An 11,237-nucleotide genomic window follows, 5' to 3' on the forward strand; every position below is an offset into this window, starting at 1 on the left:
GGAAAAGCCAAGTGGCCCACCAGTGCCCGCAGATGTCATTGCATCTGGCAAGGATCAAGTGGTTTTAGTTATGGAGCCTGGTAGAAAGAAATGGCAATATGTGCCCACAGATAAATGTTACCTGAGAGAGTGATGTGCAACACTGATCTCTTTTTCTGGGTTTGCTTTGTAGATCCTGGGTCTGGCTGGTGTTAACTGTGGCACTAAATGGACTCCATTTGGGCGAATTAAACAATCTGCTGTTACCACCGACAAATGTCACATCTGTGCCAGTGTTCAAGGGGATACTGATAGTGATGAATAATGTTGTCCCCAAGCAGCCCTATGCCAGTGCCGAAAAGCCCGCCAGACCGAAGACATGGATTCGTGAAATGCGACAAACACATCAGGAGCAAGTGAAAACAACCTTGATGCCAGCCGTGCAAGAGGCGTTTGTAGGAATAAGAAAACACTCTCCTACGATTACCCAAGAAGAGAATATGTGGATATATCTGGCACAGCAAGTACTGAACATATCACACTTTTGTCTTACTGATGTGCCCAATGCTGAAGCTTTATTGCCTACATGTTAAGTAGCGGTGCCGATGGCTGTTCCGGTTTTAAAGCATATCTTCGGCATCACACATAATGATTCTTTAGTTCAAGACTCAGACATTAGACAATCTTTATCAGTTTACAAATATTGTCGGTTCTGCCAAGAGACTGACAAGAAATGGAGAAATTTGACACGTTATTTCTTACAATATAACTCAAGGTGATGTGCGTTACATTATGACGTGCAAAGCACAAGAAATTGGCAAATGCCCACAAATAGAGTTGACCAATAAGTACAATAATACCCTGTTCGAGAGGTGACTATGTTCGGGAATGTCACGCAAATGCACCAGTGTAAATAACACTATGTCTTGCAATCATACAGTGATAACTGCTAGTCATTTGAATCATGTGAAACTTCCAACAGGATGGCTCTTTTCATGTGGTATACATATACTTATATTCCAGCTAACATTTCTGGAGGTCCATGTGCTTTAACTCGATTAGGACTAATGATGTTTCCTTTACACTCAGCGATAACTCGAGGTAAAAGATCAACTTTTGAATCTGTAGGGCTATCCCCTGACTGTGATTCACATGTACATTTGCTATCAGAAGCTTTAACCCTTTCATTAGTGGGTGTTTGGGGTTTAGCTGCTGAGGTTACAAATCTTTGATGAAATTAGCGTGTTTAGTATTTAAAAATCTTTAGAAGAATTGCTCCTTGATAGTCAAGTTATTAGAAAAGCAACTTTGCAGAACAGAGCTGCTGTTTATTACCCATTACTAAAGCAGAATTTAGGGTGTAATGCCTTTGAAGGTATGTCTTGTTTCATTTTAAGTGACCACTCACGATCTATTGAAAGTCATATTCTGTAACGCTGACCTGACTCCCACGGGGGTGCTGGCCTGGTTCGCGCTGCTGTGACCTCGTCTAAGGTGATGCGCAGGGTTCGGAAGACGGACTGGACCGGGCCCCAGATCTGGCTTGTCTGACTCGCAGAAGTATCCTTCTGTAGGTGAGAATAGGGGGTTAACTGTCTGCGGGGTAATGCAATCGGCCTCCCACTTACCCCTCTCACCCTCCTCAAAACCCTTCTGTGCTTCCCCGTAGCGTCTCACCTTAGGGTCTGGAAGGACGAGCTCTCCATCCTGCTTCTGATGCAGGGGCGCGTTGGTATCCAGTTACGTCAATGGATTTTCGGATGGGTGAGAACCAAACTTGCTTGGCTTCCAGATAAGTTTTTCTATAAGTGGTTCCCCTGGTGTCCATGCATTAATGTTCTAATGCTAGTGTCTTTTTCCCCATAGGCGCCGGGGTACGGAATGCCGGGGAACAGGCACCGACCCTAGGTGAGCGGTGAAATCCTTGTGGAAATCAGGTAAGTCTTTAATGAGTGTTTTGGTAATGTCTTTTCATTCACTCATTAACGCTGATGTCTTTTTCCCCTTAGGGGCCGGGGTCTGAAAATGCCTGGATGCGGCGCGGCCCCGAAATGAAAAGGGAATGACCCAACAGGTAAGTCTTGACATGGAGTTTTAGCTTCCCTTTTCCCTTCTTTCTCTCACCTTTGTTCTTGTCTTTTTCTCCCTAGGCGCAGGGGCGCGACTGCGAATCTGGATGGTCGCTGCTGAACATGGAGGCGCCCTGTAAAGGTGAGTAGAATGCGGCGCTGCAGCGATCGATGCGATGTGCTTTTAAAAATAAATGTCTTCCTTTTCAGGATCGTCGGCGAAATGTCTCTGGGATGCAGATTTAGCAGGTGAGGCCTTTTCCTTCTTCTGTTCTCTTGTTCCCTTCCTTTGCAGGTGATTCAGGATGCTGGCAGGTGTGGCAGAAGTCAAGATGCAGGAGCAGACACGGTGAGCGTCCAGCTGCTAGATGCAAAACAACGCGAAGCACGTGTGGCTGATTGGGTGTGGTGTAAATAGCCTTGGAAGAAGTTCCTAGAATGTGTCCTTCCTCCAATCAGGTATGTATCCTTCCCCGACCACGCCCGGGTGGTAAATGAGTCCCACAGGTAAAGTAGTTCCTTTCAGGCCTCAAGGAGGCCGGGGTTCTGCAGCATGGTCTGCATCAGGTAAGTGCACCCAAACACTTTCATAATGAGCCTGGCGCCTATGGCGCCAGGACTGACGTTTTCTATGAGCCTGGCGCCATAGGCGCCAGGACGCTGTCCAAAGGGCCCCTATAAGGGGTTGCTGGGACCTTCCCCGGGGACTTGATGTCCGCTTTCGGGGACGCAGGGCCTGAGCCGGCTCCCCCGGAGCGGGCATCGTGACATATTCGAGGTTTGAGGGATCTCATTTCTCAAGTGTCTCAAGATTGTAACAGAAATTGGTGGGATTGGTTATTTTCATGGATACCTGATATTGGGGGTACACTAAGTTATAATTTTGCTTGCATTTTTATTATACTGTATTCTAATTGCTTGTTGTTGTTGCATTCAATGTATTCCCAATTTAGTTTTAACATTTCGTAGGTTTCAGAGACCGGTTCCTGTGCCACCGGGATACGGAAGATAAATATCCAAAGGGTGGAATTGTTATGCTCGATTTATGCTTGATCCAAAATGGCGCAAGTGCGCAATGCATTCGGGGAGTGCTCAGAACCATGTTGGATATTTACTTCATACTGCAGTGAAAGGCTGCACACATTTTGCCGAGTGTTATATTCACAGTGCTCAGACAAACATGCTTTTCCAAACCTGGTATGCGTTCAAGGCCATTTCTGCTGGGAAAGCTAACGTTGTTATGGCGTGCTACTGTTCTCTGTGGAGCGTGTTTTTAGAGAAGGGAGGCACTGTGTTCCTTGATTGACCCAGCTGGCAACCAACAGCTGTTCCTCAACTGCGCAAGTGCTATTTCCAGAATGTTCGAGAATTAACTCCCCTTTGTGGAGTGTTTATATATGCGGAAGCTCGGAGGTGGTCAGGTGAGACTTCAGCCGGGGAAGGACGCTTAGGTCTGGCCTTCCTGTGAGCTGTGGTGCTCTCGGCCTGGCTGTTCCTGGGGTCTTCCAGCTGCTTCTGGACGAGATGAGGAACTCTTGTTAGGCTCACGGTGATGTATTTCTTTTTGACTTCTTTACTTCTTCTGTGATTTATGTCCTTATTATTTTTATGAGTTATTTCTATGTACTTGTAAGCTTTGAATAAATAGCCGTAAAGAGCTGATTATCTTCTAAGAGTGCGTGGCTGTGAGTTATTGTGTCTGTCTGTTTATGGTTAAAAGTATTTGCTCTATACTTGCATTGATTTATGGTCGTTTCGTGCACTTCGAGGGAGAGCAATACAGAAGGTGATCATCCAGGTAAGACCCTAGCTTCGGCAATATATAAAGAAAAGGGAAAACACAAACATTGTAGAAGTGGAGAATCTAGAGTGAGATAAGGTACAATATAAAAAAAAAAATGTAAAAGTGTGTGGAGTATAATGAGAAGCTTTATACGATATAATCTATGGGGAGAATGGGAAGTTTTTGAATCAGGTGGCATTAAGCTGGCTCAACATACAATACACAGCTTTATAACCCAATAAGAATAGAAGAAATAAAACAAGCTTTTAAAATCGCTGCCAAATAATAAAGCACCAGGCTGTGACTGATAATTCTAAAAGGAGGGCACAGATGCTATTCCCCACATCTCTTAAGAATGTTAGAGTACTCGCTAGCACTAGGGCGTTTACCAAGGACCACTTATACCACACCAATTACAGTGTTACTGAAATGAAACCAAATACGTTGCCATCCAGATGCTCCCAATATAGACCCCTTTCATTAATAAATATAGGTGATAGCCTTAGCTCTTGGCCAACTGCTTACAGCCGTTAATACCATCCTTAGAACCATCAAGCCGACTTCCTATCAGGCCGCTCCACCCAAAACAACCCAAGGAAATTATTTGCACTAATATATATATATATATATCCCAAAATTACTGCAGTGGTAGCCATTCTGGATGCAGAGAAGACATTAGACTGTTTAACACCCACTTCTCTTTGAAGTATAAAATCTTGAATGGAAACACAGGTTATAGAGTGGATAAGATTATTGTACAGTTTTCCTAAGGCTACAGTCCTAACAAATGAACTACAATAAAAAAATAATAATTTACGCGGCTCTAGGCAGACATATCCCCGGTCACCCATGTTGTTTGCCTTGGCAATAGAACCATTAGTCTGTTATATTAGAACATATCACATGCATAGAGGGATAGAAATATACTCTCACTGTACGTGGGCGATATGTTGCTCTACATAAAGCATGCCCAGCAGAATCTCCCACCAGTAATCGTGGTTTTTAAAAAATAAATATGGCATCAGGTCTGAAAATTAATTGGGAAAAAACATAACTCCTCCCTTTAACTCCCAGCACCAAACAAGAAGGAATACAAACACATTTTAGATGGAAAGAGGAGGTATATAAACTCTGGGGATTAGATTATCTACCAACGCTGCCAGCCTATACCATGAAAAACTAGTGCAAAACACTCAGAATTCTCAAAACTAAAAATGAGAGGATGGGTAAAATTCCCACCATCTCAGGGAGCTAGAAATCACTCACAGAAATGGTCATTGTCCCAAAATGTCTATACACTTTGAACAATGTCCCAGTAATACCCACGAAGATAATCTGTCAAAAAGTGAAGCGTATGATGGTAAATGTAATATGGGTGTGCAAACATCCTCGGTTATCCTATGCTATCCACACAAAAGCACTATGCTATCCACACAAAAGCACACAAAAAGTGGGGAGGGGCTTGGACTTCCCTGCCCTGTATGCATATGGCACAAGCGCAATATGCCACATGGTGGGATGCTGAAATGCATAAATAACCACAGGTCCCAATATATTTTTTTTAAACATAATAATAAATAAAAATAAAAAATTAAAAAATAAAAAGCAGTGATGCACCCAGCTCAGTTAATTCTGTGGAGTAAAAGGAAACCCAAATAGGAAAGATATCCAAAAACTACATGTAATGATTTGGAAAGATGGCAACACTGCTAGAAGTGGATCAGCTATAGTCTCCAACCTTCTCAATATTATCTGTGGAGGGGATGGACATAAAATTTGGAAAAAATATTACCGACACTCCGAGCAACTTGGTATATTCACAATGCAAGACCTATTCAAAGTACATGTGAATGAAATTATTATCTTACTATACTTCAGAAAAATTAAGAAAAATCTCTAAAACAGCATATACTGGGTACACATAAAGAAGTGATTACATCTCCCATAGACAAGTACATTACGACTCTCCCTTGACATACAAAGATGGTCTAATTGATTACGTCACTAAAGGCAGGGCTACAGGTTGGAGCACGCAACAGCTTGGAAAAAGCCCTGAACACAGACCAACAATGGAAACAAGCATGCTTACAAACCATGAACAAATTCAGACTCAGTACAGTACTTATAGCAATCGTACTATCTCCCCATTAGGCTATACTCCCATTTCACACAGACAGAACGCCAAGCTACACCAGATGCCATAACCCAAATGCAGGTTTTCTACATCTAGCCTGGGAGTATCCCCTACTGAGAATTTTTGACAGTAAGTGATTGACGTCAGAAACAATATGATAGCTGATAAACATTCCCAGGACACCAAAGACGGGGCTACTTAGCATAGTCGAAATAGCGGGAATACAATTATGATGGTTTTTAAACATGACATCCACAGTGGCTAGATCTTCAATAGCAGGAGCCTGGTACAGAGGCCCTACACTGACATAATGAAACAAATTAGATGCAGCATGGTTTAACACTCCCCACACAAAGCAGGCCAAAAGACATGAGACCCATTTAGAGAATATCCCCAGAAGCGCAATCGACTAACGATGGGAGCAGCAATGCTAGTGTTGAGAACGATACTAAAGGGTGATATCATGAGGACAGGGTGATATGATGGATGTTGATGCTGAGGGATCTAGGCTCTCACATAATCTGATCGGTGGAAAACTTTAATACATAAACCTTGTTCTGTTAAAAAAAACTGTTTACCAATAAGATTTTTTTTGTATTCTGTACCCTCGGGTCCCGCAATCATTACTGCTCCCTGCACTGATGGTCTTCCATGTCCTCTTCATTGAAACTACCTTCTGAGCCTTCAGTGTCTGATAGATTTGCATGTTCCAATTATAAGTCTTTACTCTTAGTTTCCCCATCATCAGCCTTTCCTCCTCCGTTATTTAGCTTCCCTCACACATTTCACTTTGGGAATCCATCACTCATGTCTTTGCCATCTAATCTACATTGTACCCTTCACAAAATATGAAGTACCACTATTTGGCGTTGCTATTTTGTGACTGAGACGTTGATTGCTGCTGTGCAGGCTTATCAAAATCAAATTGTTCCTTTATTTATTAATTTATTGTGCATTTGTAAGGCACTTATACATCAAGTAATTTGTTTTTCAAAGCTCCCACAGAGCAACAGGGAACGAAAGGCAAATATAACAATGAAGTGAAAGAAAGATGTGGTCCTAGTAGGCCTTGTGAGCATTCAGAACGTGCAAGTGCAAGTGCAAGTGCAAAAGAGACTTGACGAGCGATAGGCGGGGGTGTGGGGGGGAGAGAGTGCTAGGAGTTCCACTGTGGGAACTGCTAGGGAGCACGTTGCAAGCAACTTTTAAGTGCCTGGCAGAGATCACTTGGTAAGAGTGGTCAACTGCCAATACAATAAGTGCAGGCCTGAGAGACAACACAGGCCAGTGGGCGCCCAAAGGCAAGTGCTAGGAGTGGGCGGAGGCTGAAGAAGGTGATTGGGCAGAGGCATAACCCAGAAGGAAACAAAGGGCCCTGGCCACCAATCCTAGCGACTGGGGTTTAGCAAGGGAAGGAGGAGGTGAAAAAGCAAAGTCTTGAGGAGCTTCCGGAATTTGAGGAGATCTGGCTTAAGACGTAGAGGAAGGGGGAGGCTGTTCCAGAAGAGGGAGCAAGCCGAAGAAAGATTAGCCACCAGCTCACTGTTTAGAGAAGCGCTTGACACGCAGAGAGTTGGCGCCGGAGGAGCTGAAAGATCTGGATGGAGAGTATTTGTTGAGAGCCAGTTGTAGATACCGTGGTCCCTAGACAGCCATATGGATGATGCAGAGGGATTTGAATTTGATCCTTGCAGCAACCAGGAGCCAGGGGAAAGGTTTTAGGGCTGGAGAGAAGTGGTCCCTGGGCTAGAGGCCAAGGATAAGACTTGCAGCCCTATTCTGGATGGGACGTAGAGAGGAAGAGGGTAGATTAAGGAAGAGGCTGTTGCAGTAGTCCAGCCTAGAGAGTACTAGAGCTTTAGAGACATTGAGCTTCTGGGGGAAAGTAAGAAAAGGAAGGATTCCTTTGTGGAGGTGGAGTTGAAAGTGGGCCTTCTTGGCAACGTCCTGGATGGGAGGTAGGAAGGAAAGGGAGGAGCCGAAGAGGACTCCAAGGTTTCTGGCTTTAGATGAAGAAGGGGGAGAGCACATAGAGGGTGGCCAGTGTGAAGAAAAGAAAGAGGGAGCCAGAGTCAAAATGGGAAAAATCTCAGTCTTGCTAGCGTTGAGGCAGAGATCATTGGAGGCACACCAGGACTGGATGGCAGATAGGCGGCGGTCAGGAATGATGGAGGAAGTAAGTAGAGGAGAGGGAAGTTTGAAGAACAGTCGTGTGTCATCTGCATAACACTAGAACTAAGGGGAGAAAGTGAAAATTGGGTGTGCAAGTGGAGGAAGATAGATGTTAAAGAACCAGGGAGAAAGGTGGAGCCCTGGAGTACGCCACAGGTGGAGATAGAGGTGGGTGGGGGAAAAGAGCAAAGGATAACCTGGGAGGGACGGTCAGTGAGGAAGAAGGACAGCCAGTCCAGAGCTTCAGCACTCAACAAGCTTAGAGTAAGACAGAAATAAGATTGTGGGAAATTCAACGTCTTCAAGTGATTTAGGATTTTTTTTTTTAAACTTTGCTCAACTATTTAATTAACCAAACAAAAGCATACCCAAGACAAACTAAAAGGAGCATTGTCATGAAATAACAGGCACTTGGGATAAGCAAAATAAATGTGGCATAAATACCATATTGTTTATTATTAAAATCTCGGCACAACATTAGCCATTTGCACAGTAAATTATTTGCTTACACAATAAATTTACTTGGAGCAAATCGGTTTTCATCAATACAGACCATAAAATGCAAACTCCAAGAGCGTGCAAGACTATCCTGGCTTACCCTTTTCTACCTGGATCGGCTGTGTCAAGTTGAATTTGGTGTAGTATTTACATAAGTATTTAGAAGCACTGGGATTTCAGGCGTGGTCTCATGTGACATTCCAATTTGATGAGATATAAACCAATGAAATCCTGAAGGCAAATCACGTTCCATTCTGTGATAGTTCTGGTGGGTCTTTTAATAAAACGTTACATTATCCAAATGAGAGAAAGGATCATGAGTTGCTTGCTTCAAGATGTCGAAGAGAATCTAACTCTTTCTAACTGAAAAGAGCTGTAACTTTAGGTGAGCTGTAAAGCAGTGTGGCCTTCATGTTTGAAGCAAGGTGTCTTGAAGCCAGCACGCAGCCATTATCAGATCTGTCTAAAGAACCAGTTAAAGGGGCTCGCCACAAGGTTTGGGCTGTCTTGAGCCAGAGAAAACACGTAAATAACTTATCTGAGCTGAAGTTCATATTTGCCTTTAAAAATACCATTCTTACTTAATCACAAACTGCAACCGTTGAAGATTCTTATAGAACTACCCATTTATGCTGGCAAGCATCACGTTCAATGATCGTGGCAATGCAAATGAAGTGTAAAATTCTTACTAACTTTCAATGTAGTTCATTCTGGATGTAAAATGTTGTACAGCAAGACGCACATTATATCAATCCAATGAGATTAGATTAAGCAAAAAAAAAAAAAACTGAATAAGCTACACATGTCTGTACCCATGACTCATCCAGGACACATTTAGTATTCATTACAATACTTGTTTATGCACATTTTTCCAGAATATAGAGACAGATACTAGACGTTTTGATCTCAATAAAAATCATTTCATTTGGACTTCACAAGAAAAATTACTTTAAAAAGTACTCACAAATTACTCAAAACATAACAAAATACTACATATATCCATCTACCCTTGTCATGGATGCTCTATCGCCCAACACCACTCTCCCTCCTGCTCTGGATGCCACATCACCCTCCCCCCAACTCCCTTGTCTAGGTGCTCCATTGCCTGCTCCTAGTCCCACCGCCCCCGTTGCTCGGCATGCTCTATCCACTGCCAAATTTCCCTTGACTCCTACCAACCCCTCTTACTATGTGTGTTCCATCATCTGCAACCCCTCTCCTTGCTCAGGGTGCTTCATCTCCCTCAACAACCCACCTTTCTCTACGTTCACCATCATCCACCCCTTGTTCCGAGTGCTCCCTCTTTCGCCGCCTTCCCCTACTTGCTCTGGGGAACAATTTCCCCATCACCTTCTTGCTTTGGGTGCTCCAACTTCGACCACCCTCCCACTTTGCTTCGGATGCTCCACCTTCCGCCATTCATCTCTTTGCTCCCCCACTCGCCCAACCCCATGCTGCAGCTAATCCACTGCCCACCTCACCCGCCCACTTTCTCTAGGAGTTCCGCCAACCCCAATGCTATAGCTGCCCCATTACCTTCCCATCCTCCCGTACCTATTATGGTTGGTACATATCCCATCAACCTGTACTCCGAGTACTCCATTGCCTGCACTCTTACCCCATTCTCGTATCAGGGTGTTCTGCTGCCCCCACCTCACTCAATGTGTATTCCACTGCCCTCTACCCACCGGTTGCTCCAGCAACAGCCTACCATCCTGACCTGTGTGCTCTAGCTACGTCCAACTGTAGATGCCCTAACCTCCCCTTCGATGTTTATTGTGTTTCCACCCCCACACTGTAACGGGTCATTCATCAACAACCAGCTCCACTTCTTCCCTCCCCCGACTCCCTGTGTCTGACAGCTGGACCGCCCATGTCTACCGTGTCAAAGCCATCATTCTCTAGACTTCTGCCACACATGCAACTGCTCCCTGAATTGGTGGTCCCCACCTCACATGCACTATAACTCCCCCTCACCCCCAGATGGTCCATACACACCTGACTCTACCTACTGGCCCCATCCCACCAGTTGCATACCTGTCTTCCTGCTTACCAACCCCTCCAGGAAGCTCGCGGTGTCCCAGGTCTGGCTGTCAGTCTTCTGCAGGCTCAAAATAATGGTTGGTGGGGCCTCAGTCGCTTTCAGGATGGGCTGTTATTAGCACATCAGCCACCGAAGGTCCGCCAGCTCTGGAGGCGCCAGAGAGCAAAGCCCGATCATAGAGACTTTGGAGGCTGTCAGAATGCCATAGAAAACGGGCACTGACCACCAGACTGTCCTAAGAGAGGAGAAAAAAATGTCACCCACCCGGCTATAAATATAGGAAATAACGATATATGAGGATGCCCTTTAACAGGACTTAGTTTGAGCGAACGTCACTGGAGCATAAAGAGAGAAAAGGGACTGTCCGCCTTAAGCCGCCGACCAGGAAGCTCTGTCACTGCGGCACCGAATGGGAAGACGGACTAATGTGCCGATGATATTTCGCATATGTTTTTATTTTGTTAACTTGTTTATCGAACAGTTAAAACATTGTCCACAAAATAAATATTAACATGGATAAACAAACAGTAAATGTTTACTTATACAATGTTTGTAACT

At 44.3% G+C, this 11,237-nt stretch overlaps 1 protein-coding gene across 8 annotated transcripts in view; it reads right to left on the bottom strand.

Annotated features, from left to right (window-relative positions):
* The window catches only part of PPP6R2 (protein phosphatase 6 regulatory subunit 2), a 2,012,581-nt gene extending 2,001,554 nt beyond the window's left edge, over positions 1 to 11,027 (bottom strand). For 4 of the 8 annotated variants that reach the window (XR_011281892.1, XM_069629512.1, XM_069629513.1 and 1 more), the window contains exon 1: positions 10,673 to 11,026. The gene's annotated coding sequence lies outside the window, so the exon portion shown is untranslated. Of the gene's footprint in view, positions 1 to 10,672 lie in introns of all 8 variants that reach the window. The other 4 variants (XM_069629514.1, XM_069629516.1, XM_069629515.1 and 1 more) reach the window with 3 other exon arrangements.
* Positions 11,028 to 11,237: the final 210 nt, after the last annotated feature.

Source organism: Ambystoma mexicanum, chromosome 12 (genome assembly GCF_040938575.1).
Source record: "Ambystoma mexicanum isolate Mex_15411 chromosome 12, UKY_AmexF1_1, whole genome shotgun sequence".
Lineage (NCBI taxonomy): Eukaryota > Metazoa > Chordata > Amphibia > Caudata > Ambystomatidae > Ambystoma > Ambystoma mexicanum.